The 14,561-nt window shown below is 39.9% G+C and overlaps 1 long non-coding RNA gene across 1 annotated transcript in view; it reads right to left on the bottom strand.

The window, feature by feature from the left end:
- Positions 1-11,197: 11,197 nt before the first annotated feature.
- LOC104851475 overlaps positions 11,198-14,561 on the bottom strand; it is a 9,013-nt gene continuing 5,649 nt past the window's right edge. The window contains exons 4-5 of the long non-coding RNA XR_777230.1: positions 13,127-13,305; positions 11,198-12,131 (exon numbers count right to left, since the gene is read on the bottom strand). This is a non-coding gene — a long non-coding RNA (uncharacterized LOC104851475). The remainder of the gene's footprint in view (positions 12,132-13,126; positions 13,306-14,561) is intronic.

Raw genomic sequence — 14,561 nt, 5'->3', positions numbered from 1 at the left:
TAATCTGCCTTAGGCTCCATGCCGTCCATCTCCAGGTCTACTGCCCTTAGACAGACACCTTTGGTGAGATCTGTTCTGTCTGTCACTCCACAGGGCAGCTCTTTCCTGGCAACCAAGAATTTTTACATCATCACTGCAATCTCATGCGTTCAGATGGATCCTAAGTTGAATGTCAAGTGAAATTCTTCCAAGGTTAGGGTGGCTGGAGTGTCAAATTTATTTGCTTTGGGATCCAACCCAGGAATTGGTGGAGGATACTTCTGGTATTGAGGTGTGGCCTTGGGGTCTACATCTGGTCCTTTACCCCTTCCTCTCTGGCACTGTTCCCTGCTCTACTTCCTTGCCACCATGAACTAAGCAGCTTTACTCCACTGTGCCCTCCCACCATGATGTTTCTGCTTTGGAGCCAGCTGAGCCTGGACTGAAAATCTTTCTGCAGTTGTGAGCCAACTTAAACTTCTCCTCCTCCAAGTTGTGGATGTCATGTATTGTGTCTCAGCTTAGTCAAAGCTGACTAAGACAATATCTGTCATCATTTGGACACAGCAAGCATGTTCTAAGCACACTCAGGCTATAGGCTAGCCACCTTTCACAGGGAGCTCAGAGAGAGACAAGATGGAGTTGCGAAAATAGGGTAGGGTGAGGCCCTTCGAGAGCAAAGAAGAAACAAGGTATATGAGTCCCAAGAAAGAAGACTATCACGTCCAGTTCCTCAGGAGCCCCTGGTATACATCTCCTTCTTGGATTCTAAGATCTATTCTCGAATCCTATGATAAGTTTCTGTTATGCTTTTTCAATGAAACAATTGCAAAATGATGGTCAATGAGATAGTTAAAAATACAAAGTGTTTAAAAAATGTTTCAAATATCATTCAACTGACCGGTACCTTGCAGCAATTAGCTATAGCCTAGTATGTGTATGCATGAATGAGAATATGTTTGTATTCGTAGAATCTTCCTACTTAAACCTGGCTATAAAAAGGTGACTGAGATTTTCATGAAAACTGACACAAGATGAAGCTTTAAAGGCACCCAGAAAACTCATGGTTGATGGTTATGAAACTAAAACCTCTGGGACACGGGTAGGCACGGGTTCCTGACTTGACACAGCACACAGGTCCCTGCTTCACCATTCCAGCTCTAGTATTCATATCTGCTCAAGGAGATTCATTCTGGAGGCACCAGGCCTTCATTTTCAGGTCTGATCTTCACTCCTCTACAGGAACATACGTCCTGAATATCTCACAAGAAAAGTCGGTCAGTAAATCCCCTCCTCTTAGTTGGATAAGTGATTTTGTAACTCCAGGAAAATGTGGATGTCAGTGTAGAATCAATGATGAATGAATTAAAATCAGAGTATTGCCTCTTAAATTCTGAGGTCATGGTGCTCTACATTCTTTAAATCTTGGAGATTGGATGCATTGTAAAACTGTAACAATGGAAGGTGATGGTGTTTCTTCTAGCTTAGTGATGATAAAGCAATTTTGCATCTTGCATCTTTGATGCATTGAAAGAGTACTCTGACATGGTTTGAATGTGTCCTCAAAGGGTCATGTGTGGGAAATTTGATCCTTGGTGCAATAGTGTTGGGCAATGCGAAGAGATTAAGACATGTAAATTCCACCTTTATGAGTAGATTAATGCTGTTACTGAGGGAGTGGATTCTTTCAAAGAGAACAGGCTCAGGCTCAGTGGTACAGTGGCTCTGTGTCTGTAAGGCCCTGTGTTCAGTTCCAAGCAACACACACACACACACACACACACACGCCCATACACAAAGGACAGATTGGCCTCTTCCATGCTTTTTAAATCTTTGAAATCGGATGCCTTGTACAATTGCAACAGTTGTAGGTGACGGCACACTTCTCTCCACCTGTCCATACTTCTCCCCACCTTTCGTCCCCTTGTTGTCCTTCTGCCTTTTGCATTGATGACTCAGCAAGAAGACCCCCACTGGGTGTTGGCCCTCTGATCTTGGACTTTCCAGCCTACAGAAGGATAAGAAATAAATTTCTGTTTGTTACAAATTACCCAGTCCGTGGTATTCTGTTATAGCAACACAAAACAGACTAAAAGACAATCTTCTTGTGGTAAGGTTAGGATTTCTTTTAATCATCATTACAATCTGCATATTATATAAAGACCTTGAAACACTGATGACAATTTAACATATTGGAGATTTGCAATTTTAATAAAAAACATGTAAGTTTATATAATTAATTAAGCTAATGAATAGTTCTTGAAAACTATCCATAGTGGTATTAAAAATGCAGTAGAAATAAAACGTACTATTGTCAGAATACAATCTTACCCTATGACTAAAAGATCCCTGAAGTTTCCTTCACTTTTAACCAACATTCAAGTAGTGAGTGGTCTCTATAGCTGGACACCAAGACGCTTTGCTATTTGAAGTCTTCGGTTTCTTACTTCCTTTGATTCTTCATGGCCTGTGTCATCTCCATCAGCATGGTCAATGTTGGCTCATTACCATATCCAAAAGTGGGATAGAAGAGAGAAAAGCAAGAGTCTATGACAAGTATCTTTAAGACACAACCTAAAGGGCTGGGGATTTAGCTCAGCGGTTCAGTGACCTGCCTTGCAAGCACAAGGACCCGAGTTCAATCCCCGGTACCCAAAAAAACAAAACAAAACAAAAAAAGACACAACCTGCTTGTAGTGCCCATGTTTACTTATATTCCATGAACCCAAAATTAGTCACTTGACCATAGCTAGCTGCAAAGGAGCCTGGGGAATGTAGTTCATAGTTGGATAGCTATAAGTCCAATTAAAACTAAGGGGGTTTAGCTAAAAGAAAAAGAGGAAGAATTAACACTAGACAGTTGGCGGTTACCCACCATGAATCTTTGTTTTTTGTTTTTTTGTTTGTTTGTTTGTTTTTTGAGGCAGGGTCTCACTATGTAGTTGAGACTGATCTGGAACTCACTATGTAGCCCAGGATGGTCTCAAACTCACAGCGATCCTCCTGCCTCAGCCTCCCGAGTGCTGGGATTACAGGCATGAGCCACCATGCCTGGCTCCCCACCATGAATCTTAAGAAAACTTCATTCACTAGAATTATTAATTTTCAGTAATGGCTTAAAGGCTTAGAAAGATCTCACTTGTCAGGCTTGTAAATTTGCCATGTCAGGTGTTTGAAGTGTTTTAGAGAATCAGATACATTTCAATTTTAAATGAACTCAAAATGTTTTAGGAAATGGAATAATAATTGAATAAATAAGTTTAACTATTTGGGAAAATTTACTATGTCAAATTAAGAGTCACTTCAACATTAATTAAAGAAAAAGTAAAGTGGTTAATCTTGTTTTTATGTAGAAATTACTTGATATTAAGAAGGATAAAACTTGCGAGTTAGACACAAAGTTAAACATTATGACCTTACCATTAATTGTGCAGAATGGAAAGCACAGAAAGAGTCCTTTCAAGAGAGAAGATCTAAGTGGGTGGGCAGGGAAATAGGAACAAAAGATGGAGAGCATCCCAGTTCTGGTCAGTTCGAGAGACACAACCAACTGCACATTGCTTTGAGTCCTGGGAGACATCTGGTATACTTGTAATCCCTCTTTCCCTTCTAAACAAGCTAGAGTCAGTTTCTTTTATTTATACCAAGAGAATTTTCTCTAACGTGCTTGAAAATACATTAGATGCATTGTGTGCAATGAACTTGTGTGTTTTGCTTCCACAAGAAACAGTTGCATGGTTGTTTCAATTAGTTCAAAATCTGTTGTAGAGTTAATCCTTGGAGTCATGTTCCCTGGTAAGCCCATCAAATCAGTTTCGCCTAAAATTCAACTCTTCAGTGACTCTAGCCTGAGAGTCATTTGCAAACTACACAACGTTGACTAAGTGTAAGAAAGTTACAACCCATTGACCACATGTACTGGTGTAGCATCTCATTACACTTAGAGTAATTTATAGGAAAATATCCAAATCTCATTCTATGGCCTACAGTAGAAAGTTCTGGTTCAGCATCCTTCCTGAACTAAAGCTAGATTTTTTTTCAGTTCTTGAAGGCAGGGCTAGTATGAGTGCGAATGCCATTTCTGGGTCTCCTCCTCAGAAAGAATAAGCCAAGAACTTAACTGCTCCTGAGATGTAAACTTGGTGCCAGAAGCAGGAACAGCCATGCTAGGCTCCCAGATAAAAGCCATGTATTATAAATATAGAGCAACAAAACTAGAAAAGCTCAGGTTCCTAGCCTACTTACATTCAGCCCTTTCCAGGAAAGAGAAACAAACTAACTTGTTTAAGTTACTGTTATTTTGACTTTTATTTGAGATCCTAAACCAGTACTCTAACATTGTTTTTGTATGGAAACACAAAAAAGAAATGCGTATTCTTACCAAAGTCATTATAGCAAAAAATTAGTCATTATAGTCTAAATTAATGAGATTCATTAACTCAATAAATGCTTACTGAGTTACAGAGGTCTGGATGTGGACAGTTCAGCACCTTGGAAAAAGTCTGATGAAGCTATCCAGCCCATGGGGGATGAGTTGTGCCCAGAGGAATATGGAGACATTTGGCCAAGGAAGAGATGGCTCAGGATAGGCTAGGAAGTTGTCTTCAGAAAGGAAGAGCTCACATGGAAGAGGGGACGGACTTGCTTCCTGAGCTCCCACCCCCAAGCCCTGAACTAAAGGCCATGCAGTGAACCAGAGCACTAAGATCCAGAGTCCTGCCAACCAAGGTTTTTGGCCGTATGCATCAGAAACAGACTCTGTCTTAAGCAAAAGTGAGGTTTGTGGGAATATTTGGGAACCACAGAACTAACCAGAGTCCAGGGGATTGGCAAGGAACTAAAATACTCTGCAGGTCTGGCTACCTGGTAGAGCCACAGGAAGGGCTTAGTTAACACGACGAATGACCTCTAACTATTCATATCACTGTGTTGTTTGCTGAGGATTAAAAAAATCATAGACAGAGTCTGATTGGCTGTGCCTGGGTCATCTTCTCCCTGGCTGAGTATGGAGTGTGTTAGGGAAAAATTTGGCCCAGCTGACTCTGGCATGAGAGTTAGGCACCACCTTCAAGGGGAAGCAGTTTGTTTCTAACAAATATTCTGGGCCACCTCAGTGATGCTTTCAAAGCCTATAAATCTGCAACCAGCACCTCAGGAATGGAAAAAAAAAAAAACTTGTCTATTCAGGAAGTTATCTCCTTTCCACATTCCTCACATACGTTCATACACTCTCTGCGGAATGATTCCAGTAATGAAAGTTTCGCTGCCTCCTTAGCACTTCGTATTAAGAGGAAATCAAGGTTGGGGTTTAGATCCTCTGCCTGGCACTCAAAGACCTTCCAACTTTGGTCTCACTCTTATAGTCTTGTGATTCTCCTGGAGAAATTTCCTCATATCAAATCTCTTCACCCAGTGTCACCGTCACCTGACCCACCAAATCATCTTGTGCTTGACTTCCCTTCTCCTACTACCCAAGTGTTTGTACTCTTCACATTCTAGCTCAAATTCACTGTGATAGTTCACTTGAGTAAGAAACACCCAGCTGATTGGCTCGGCACAGTTGTAGGTATGGCTGAATGATGGATTCACTGAAGAGGGAAGACTCACCCTGGGTGTGGGTGGCACCAACCTATAGGCTTGTAGCCTGAATGAAATAAAAAGGTAACAAAGAAGGCTGGCTTCTGCTTCTTTGGAGGAGCTCCCATTTTTGCCGTTGCCTTTGGACATCTCCCTCCAGACCTGAAGTACAGATTCTTCACTCTTCCAGCTCAGACCCTTCGGCTTCCTGATACACACTCCGATGGGACTCTGCAGTGAGCTCAGGTAGTCCTCCTTGGACTGGATCCTGTAGCTCTTTGAAAGCCTTCGGCTCTTTTGCACTCTTCTGGACCTGACTCTGCAGTTGGCCATTGTAAGACTACCTTGTACATCATATATATAAGTCTGTTACTCTAGTGAGCTCTCAGTGATAAATCCATTTCACATTGCAGAACCATCCCAAACCATCCCAACCCCAAATAATCTCTCTTTAGAAAATTTTACCAGGGATTTAGCTCAGTGTTTCCACCACCTGCCTCGCAAGCTCAAGGGCCTGAGTTGGATTCCTGGTACCAAAACAAAACAGAACTCAGGAGGTTTCAAGAAAATTTTGCCTGTGCACTCATTAGGCAGTTAATCATTCCCCGTGTATTTTCTGTTTTTAGAATTGGTGCATAAGTCTTGTTAGGCATTTCACTTTAAACATATTGATGTCTTCTCTTGCTACCCAGGCCATAACTGCTAGAGGGCATGGACTTTTTCTGACACATGCTTGCATCATCGTTAGAGTATGCACTTTCTTTTTGCTTTGGCTGAATTGAACTGAATTTCACGTATGAGTGTAATCTACGCCTTTATTCAAGAATTTGAGGAAGAGAAAATAGGAGCGAATGAGGATAAAGTTCTCATTCTGTAAAATTGTCCTCAGGGAATAATACTTATTAGTGAATGAGTTATATTTTTATAGTTTTGAGGTAATTAAAATATAATAAACTGCATATTTAAAGAATGCAATTTGATAAGTTTCAACATATGTATGCATCCATGAAACCACTGCCCTAATCAAGATAATAAATATATCTATCAAGTCCCAAAAGTTTCTCATTGCCCCATGCAATCTCTGCTTCACTCCCACACAAAGCAACCGTGATTTATTTTATGTCATTGTAAGTTTGTTTGTTTTTTTTTTTGAGAAGTTGTTTTTGTTTTTACAGTAGTGGGGATTGAACCCAGGGTCGTCACATTAAAGTATGTCCCCAGCCCCCTTTTATTTTTTATTTTGAGATAGCATCTTGCAAGTCACTAAGTTGCTCATGCTTGGCTTGAACTTGCGATCTTCCTGCCTCAGCTGCCAACTTTATGTAAATAAAACTACTCAGTATATACCCTTTTTGTCTGGTTTCTTTCACTCAACACAATTGAGTGTCATCCACGGTGGTGAATATACCAATAGTGCATTCGTTTTTATTGCTGAGCAGTATTGCTTGTATAGGTATATTATAATTTGTTTATTCATTTACTGTTGATAGAATTTGAATTTGTTTCTAGTTTCTCTTTTCTTTTTTATTAGTGTCTATTAAATTTATAAAATATTTGGTTTCAATTTGTATATTTTGATCACATCCATCTCCTTATTTCTCTCCTTTATAGCCCTTTTGCCACTCTTCCCTTCTTCCTATTTAATAATAATCTTCTTTCCATTTTCTACTTTCATGTTCCCCAGCTTTTTTTTTGGTTCTATGCTGTATTGGTTAAGGGTTCTCCGGAGGAACAGAATCAATAGAAAAATATATACGATTATGCAAAGGGCTGACAGGATCAGAGGAGGGATGGAGATCTGGAGAGTGATGTTCAAAGGCAATGAAAGCAAACGACAGACGTTTTGGAAGACTGGAGCCTTTCAAAGCAGGGCTACTTCCTTCTTCCCTTTTTTATTCTGTCCAGGCTGCAATCGTATTGGATGGTGCCATTATATCCAGGGTGGGTGTTCCACCTGCAGTATGCTGGCCTACATCCACAGAGACACCCAGAACTGTGATTTACTAATCCATGAGGGTTTATTAATCCATTAAAGCTGACATATCATGATTAACAATTATACACATATCAGGGAGAATATGAGACATTTGTCTGAGTCTGGCTTGTTTCACTTAGCATGACGATTTCCAGTTCTATCCATTTTCCTGCTAAGTACATGATTTCATTCTTGTTTGTAGCATATGTGTGTGTGTGTGTGTGTGTGTGTGTGTGTGTGTGTATATATATATATGCTACAATATCTATCTATCTATTTATCTATCTATCTATCTGTCTAGATTGATTGATTGATTGTCACCACTTTGGTTAGCGACCGCCATTTTATACCTTCAGTTTCCATTTCCTACATCACACGTCATCATCTGTAAGTGAAACCAACACGAGAGCAAGGCTTGTCCATATAAGGAATGGATCACAAATAATGGACCCTGAGTGGCTGCCCACGCAGCTGATGCAATTTCCTGACCCGCTTACACAAGCCACCCACTATATAACCAAGCTGCTTCCACCCAGATCTCTCTCTCTCTCTTCTTCTTCCTCCTTTGCGGAATAGCCACTGTGCCATGGCAGCTCTACAATAAATCTCTCATAGAAGCTCTGTTGGTGTGCGGAGTGATCTTTGGCAGGAGCTGGATTCATATATATATATATATGACGTGTTTTATTCATTCATCTATTGGTGGGCATCTAGGCTGGTTTCATATCTTATCTACTGTGAATTGTACTGCACTAAACATGGGTATGTTCTATCTCTATAATATGCCGACTTGAATTCCTTTGGGTACATATCAAGAAATAGGAGTAAAAATCTTGAAGACATTGGCATAGGAAAAGACTTTATGAACAAATCCTCAGTAGCACGGGAAGTAACCCAAAGAATCAAGAATTGGGATCTCATCTTTTTAAAAATCTTCTGCACTGCAAGAGAAACCACCAACAGAGCTAAAAGACAACAATGTGGGAAAAAATTTTTACCAGCTTTTTTTTTTTTTTTTTTTTTTTTTTTTTTTTTTTGTAATGGGACCGAACTCAGGACCTTGCGCTTATGAGGCAGGCAATAGCACCACTGAACGAACTCACAGATCCTCCTGCCTCAGCCTCCCGAGTGCTGGGATTACAGATGTGCACCACCACACGCGGCTACCAGCTATTTCTCAGACAAAAGTTTACTATCTAGAATATATAAAGAACTCAAAAAAATCAGGCCCCCCAAATATAAAGATCCAATTCAAAAATGGGCATCTGAAATGAACAGATATTTCTCAGACAAAGAACTAAAAGCAATATATGAAGTATATGAAAAAATGTTCAACATCACTGGTCATTCAAGAGATGCAGATGAAAACAACACTGAGATTCCACCTCACCCCATAAAGACTGGCTATTATTATGAAATCAACCAATAACTAATACTGGCAGGGGTGTGGGGAGAAAGGAACACTTCATTGTTGGTGGGAGTGCAGACTGGTGCAACCACTATGGAAATCAATATGGAGATACCTTAAACAATTAGAATTGGAAATCTCATTTGGCCCAGCTATTCCCTCTGGGTATCTTCCCAAAAGAATTAAAAGAATCACACCACAGTGATATATGCTCACCCATGTTTATAGCGGCACAGTTTGTAATAGCTAAAGCTTGGAAACAACCCGATTGCTCATCAACTACCCGATTGCTCATCAACTGTAGACTGGATAAAGGAGATCTGGTTTCTTTATAAAATGGAGTATTACTCAGCCATAAAGAATGAGAAACTAGAGACATTTATAGCTAAGTGGATGCATACTGAGGACATACTTTTAAGTGATAATAGGACATACAAGTATAAATACCATATAGTCTCTCTGGTGTGATAAACTACAAGTGTAAATAAGGGTCAAAATCTATAATTGATATTTTGTAATAGGAAGAAAAGGTCTAAAGGTGTTGGGGAAATGGGAGAGGTAGGAGAAACGTAAAAAGGGAAAAGAAAAAAGTGGAAACAAAATCTTTGCCAATAGGGAAGGGTAGAGGGGGGAATGGAGGCTAGGGGAAAGGGGAAAAAATAAGAACCAAGACCTGTCATGTAAAGGTGCAAGATCCTGATGATGAAAGTAACTGTATTGTATACCTAAAATGTACCAATAAAAATATTTTAAAAAGAAAGAGCCTACTTGGGTCGACTGGTACACCTATTTTTAGTTTTTTGAGGAACCATCGTGCTGATTCCCATAATGGCTGTACTAATTTGTATTCCTACCAACAGTATAGAAGAATTTCTTTTCCCTTACATTCTCATCAGCATTTATTTTTTACATAACCATTCTTGATAATATTCATTCTGACTGGGGAAGATGGAATCTCCGCGTAGTTTTGATTTGCATTCCCCTAACGGCTAAAAATGTTGAACATTTTTTCGTATACCTGTTGGCTATTTGTACTTCTTTTGAGAAGTGTCTGCTCAATTTATTTGCCCATTTGTTGATTGGGCTATTATATATTTTGATGTTAAATTTTAAAACCTCTTTACATATCCTAAATATTAATCCTGTCGGAAGAGCAGGCGGCAAAGATGTTCTCCCATTCTGTGGCTGTCTCTGCTTGATGCAGTCACAGTTGTTGATTCTTGCTGTTATCTCCTGTACTATTAGAGTTCTGTTCAGGAAATTTTTACCTATCCCTGTGGCTTCAAGTGTTTCTCCTCCTTACTTTTAGTAGTATCAAAGGTTTAGGTCTTATACCTAGGTCTTTGATCTATTTTGAATTGATTTTTGTACAGGGTAAGAGATAAGGATCTAGTTTTAATCTTTTAAAAGTGAATATTCAGTTTTCCCGGTACTATTTGTTAAAGAGGCTATTTTTCCTTCAATGCATGTTTTGGTGCCTTTGTCAAGAAGGAGACGGCTCAAGATAGTTGTATGGCTTATCTCTATGTTCTCTATTCTACTCCACTGGTCTATTTTTGTACTACTACCATGTTGCTTTTGTTACTGTGGCTCTGTAATACAATTTAAAATTGAATATTGTGATGCACGCAGCCTTTCTTTTTTGCCTAGGATCACTTTGGCTCCTCTGCGCCTTCTGTGTTTCCATACAAATTTTAGACTTGTTACTACTAGTTCTGTGAACAATGTCATTGGTAATTTGATGGGGATTGCATTGAATCTGCAGAATGCTTTAGGTAAAATGGCCTTTCTAACAATAATACCTGTTGGCCCATGAACACGGAAGGTCTTTTCACCTTCTAGTGTTTTCAATTTATTTCTTTAATGCTCTCACTATACAGATCTTCTATCTCTTGATTAAGTTGATCTTTAGATATTTGTCTCAGTTATTTTCCTCCTTGCTGAGACACAATACCTGACACTCACAACTTAAAGGTTTGTTTTGGCTCGTGTTTCAGTCCACAGTTGGCTGGCTCCAATGCAGAGGTTGGTGGAGGTCAGCTGAAGAAAGCTGCTCACAGCATGGTGGAGAGGAAGCCGAGAGAGAAGGGAGGGGTTGGGGAGGCAGATTAACCCTTCCAGGCCATGATCCTAGTGGCCCACTTCTTCTTCTTTTTTTTTTTTGGTACCAGGTATCGAACTCAGGCCCTTGTGCTTTTGAGGCAGGTGCCAGAACCACTGAGCTAAATCCCCGGCTTGGGGCCCACCTCTTCTGACCAGACCCTGCAACCTAACCGAGCTCTAAACTTTCATAATCCATTCCCCTCTGAAAAGCCCCACCCATAAGTATATGAAGCTCTCTGGGGACATCTAGATATAAACCATAATACTATGTCATGTTTTTTGGAAACTGTTAAGAATGGGGCTGTGTTCTTGATTTCTTTCTCTGTTAGTTCATTACTGGTATTGATTGTTTAATACCGATTTTGTGTCCTATGTTTCCAGTTTTTGACTGTCACAAGTAAGGCTTCTATGAGCATTCCATGGGCATGTGCTTTCTTTTATCCCACGTCACTATGTAAGAGCGGAATGGTTGAGTCATACAATCTATATGGGTATATCACCAAAATGACTGCATCGTTCAACTGTCTCACCAGCAGTGTGCATGAGTGGTCCACTTGCTCCATCTCCCTAAAACTTGGTCTTTTGAGCATTTTTAGCATCAACCATTCTAACAGGCATGTAATGGTATCTCATTATAGTTTTAGTTTGCATTTTCTTAAAACTAATGATGTTAAATATCTTTTCAAGTACTTATCTGCCGTGCATAGCTGACTTACTTGTGACATGTCTGTTCAGATTTTTTGGGCCCATTTTCTGCTTTCCTATTGTGGAGCTGTGAGTTTCTCTATATACTTTGGTTGCCACATCTTTCAACAGAGCAATCTCATGTGTAAAAGCAATGAACCTGGTTTCACACCTCCACTATGTTTAGCCCCTGACTGGGAGCAGCCCAAGGGACATATGGCCTTGGCTTTACTAAAGCATTATGCCTAGCAGGACAGCAACTGTGCATCTGAGCAGTGTCTTTTCACACCTGCCATGTGCATGCAACAAGATATGCTCAGTGCTCTGATGGAGGAGGTACAGATGCTAATGGAATCCAGATGAGCCAGTCTTTCAGGGTTTGGGTAGACCACTAGGGCTCTGCAGCTGCAGCGAAAGAATTAGGAAAATCACATACACTGCCTATGAAAGTACCAACTAGTACCACTACTTAGGAAAATCATTTGGAATTATATGGAAACACTAAAGTTTTGCATTCCATGGGTTAAAGACCCTTGTGCACACATAAATATAGACATAAGTCTACATGTACAAGGATGGTCCAAATAGTATTTGTAATAGCTACCTCCCATATAACCCATATTGATAAATAGTGGCATAGTTGTATGATAGAATAGTATCAGCAATGAAAATAAGATATACTTAATAACTGGGTGAATATCATTTTGGAAGGGGAAAGCAAGACAGACAACATTTTTTTAAAAAGCAGGAATAAGCTGTTGCTTAGGAATGCATCTATACATGATAAGGTTATACAAAGCAAAGCACAGAAAGTGGGTGGGGAAGAGGTTGTGTTTCTACAAAGGCATGGAAAGGGATTCTGGGGTGTTTGCTAAATTATTATGCTTCAGATTCCCTATGCAATTTCTGTATGATATAACATAATAAAAAAGGGGGGACATAGAAGCAAGCTAAGAGAAGGACAGGGCATGTACTCTAGGCACAGGGCAAAGGCCAGGGAGGGACAATGCCTGCAGAGCACTTCAATGTGCAAACACCCTGCAGTGAGGCAGTGAGGAGTGGCCGAAGAGATGGAGACAGGCAGGGGCTCCTACAGAAGGAAGGGCCTTACAAACACTATGGAGAAGGGGCAGTAGGAGGCTGTTGAATTATTTAAGCTGGGGAGACACTGAATCAGATTTGCATTATCAGAAAGATCCTTTGGCCACAGCAAGGAGAATATGCCTGAGCAACCAGGTGAGTGGCAGTGAAGTGGGATTAGAAGGAAGTGTACTTGGTCTTAGGATGTTGCGGCTGCATAGTCACTTTCCCAGGACTTGGAATCCAAGCAGAGCTGTGGGCCCATAGCTAGAGTGGAGTTAATAGCACTGTCCTCAAAGCCAGAGGCTGAGTTTCCTTACCTTCAGATGAATGGCCCTGCTATGCTGCCAGATGGTGCACTGGACTTGCATCTAGGGACATGTCACTTCTAAATAACTGAATTATTAATAACGAGAAGATTCTCTTGTCTGATTGCTCTCCAATGTCAACTGAGCTAATATTTGATTGAGGAGAAAGTGTCATCCCTGATTTTAGAAGCCTGTAGCAAAGAAGAAAAGGAAAGAGGAGATTTAAGGATTTACAAGTAACTAATTATTACAGAAAGTTAAACCCCTGTGGAATCTTTTAATAATAGCATTATTATGATGCCTTATGTCTAAAATGACATTTCCTATCTGAAATAATATCATGGAGGAGCATCTGGTCAACATGGTTATTTAAAGTTTCTTTAGGGATGTGGACTCTCTTTAAGTTGGGAACTAAATTCCCAAGATATTTCCTGCATATTTTCCTAAGGTCTCAATAAACCTAGGCTGAAAGTTCGATGACGTATTGTGGGTGTTATCATCTGATAGCTTCCAATTATTTTGTAATCTTAATTGCTCCTAAGGGATTTTTTTCAGATAGCATAGATACCTATTATTATTGTTGTTATTAGGTTTACTTAATATATAAGCAACTTGAAAACAATATATGCTATGTAATATTTAAAGATTACACACTGATCCAATACACTGTAAACTATAGAATGTAGATAAACCTTCCTCAGAGTGGCTTTTGAAGGGTTTACCTTCTGAGATATCTTCTCCCCTGTAAATGATCATTTATTTCCTAAAATTGTTCTTTATTGGAATTCCCTCTCCTCCTAAACATGTATGACCTATTGTCATGTTCCTTAGTAGAAGGAAAGTCTAGAAGAAGTTCAGATCAAGGACTTCACTCTGTTTTGTCAAGGCAAACTTGACCCTGAGCCACTGGGAGGTACATAACGATGGCGCCTATGGGATTTGCTCCTTTTAATATCTATCTATTCTTTCCTGTCTGATTATAAGGGCCTTTTCCCTATTGGACAACAGGGCTGGGTCCAATCATTCCCAGCAACAGGGGATTGGATGAATCTAAGCTAAGGGGCTGGACTTTGAGAGGATTTTTTTTGCACATTGGTTTCCTTACCAGGAAGTGTTGACCGGTGGTCCTGACAGCCATCTGTCAACATTCCTAGAGGACAGATCATTTAGGGGGCATACCCATTGCAGGCTGTGGGACTATCCCCTTCCTTGTCTTGGTTAAAGCCCCGAGGAGACACTATTTGGAGCAATGAAAGGCATCACTTCATTGCATCAAAAGATTATAATCTTTCTCTGAAGATTTATGAAGATAAACCATCCGGATAATTAATTAATTATAATGTAAGTCTTATGATTTATTTAAGAGGGGTGGAAATACCAGACGTAGGTGTGGCCAGAACCTAGGAAAGTTGGTGCAGAATGTTTTTTTTTTTTTTTTTTAACTTAG

Source organism: Fukomys damarensis, unplaced genomic scaffold (assembly GCF_012274545.1).
Source record: "Fukomys damarensis isolate Sample0158 unplaced genomic scaffold, DMR_v1.0_HiC HiC_scaffold_24, whole genome shotgun sequence".
In the NCBI taxonomy this organism is placed as follows: Eukaryota; Metazoa; Chordata; class Mammalia; order Rodentia; family Bathyergidae; genus Fukomys; species Fukomys damarensis.
This window is presented reverse-complemented; position numbering and strand designations above follow the sequence as displayed.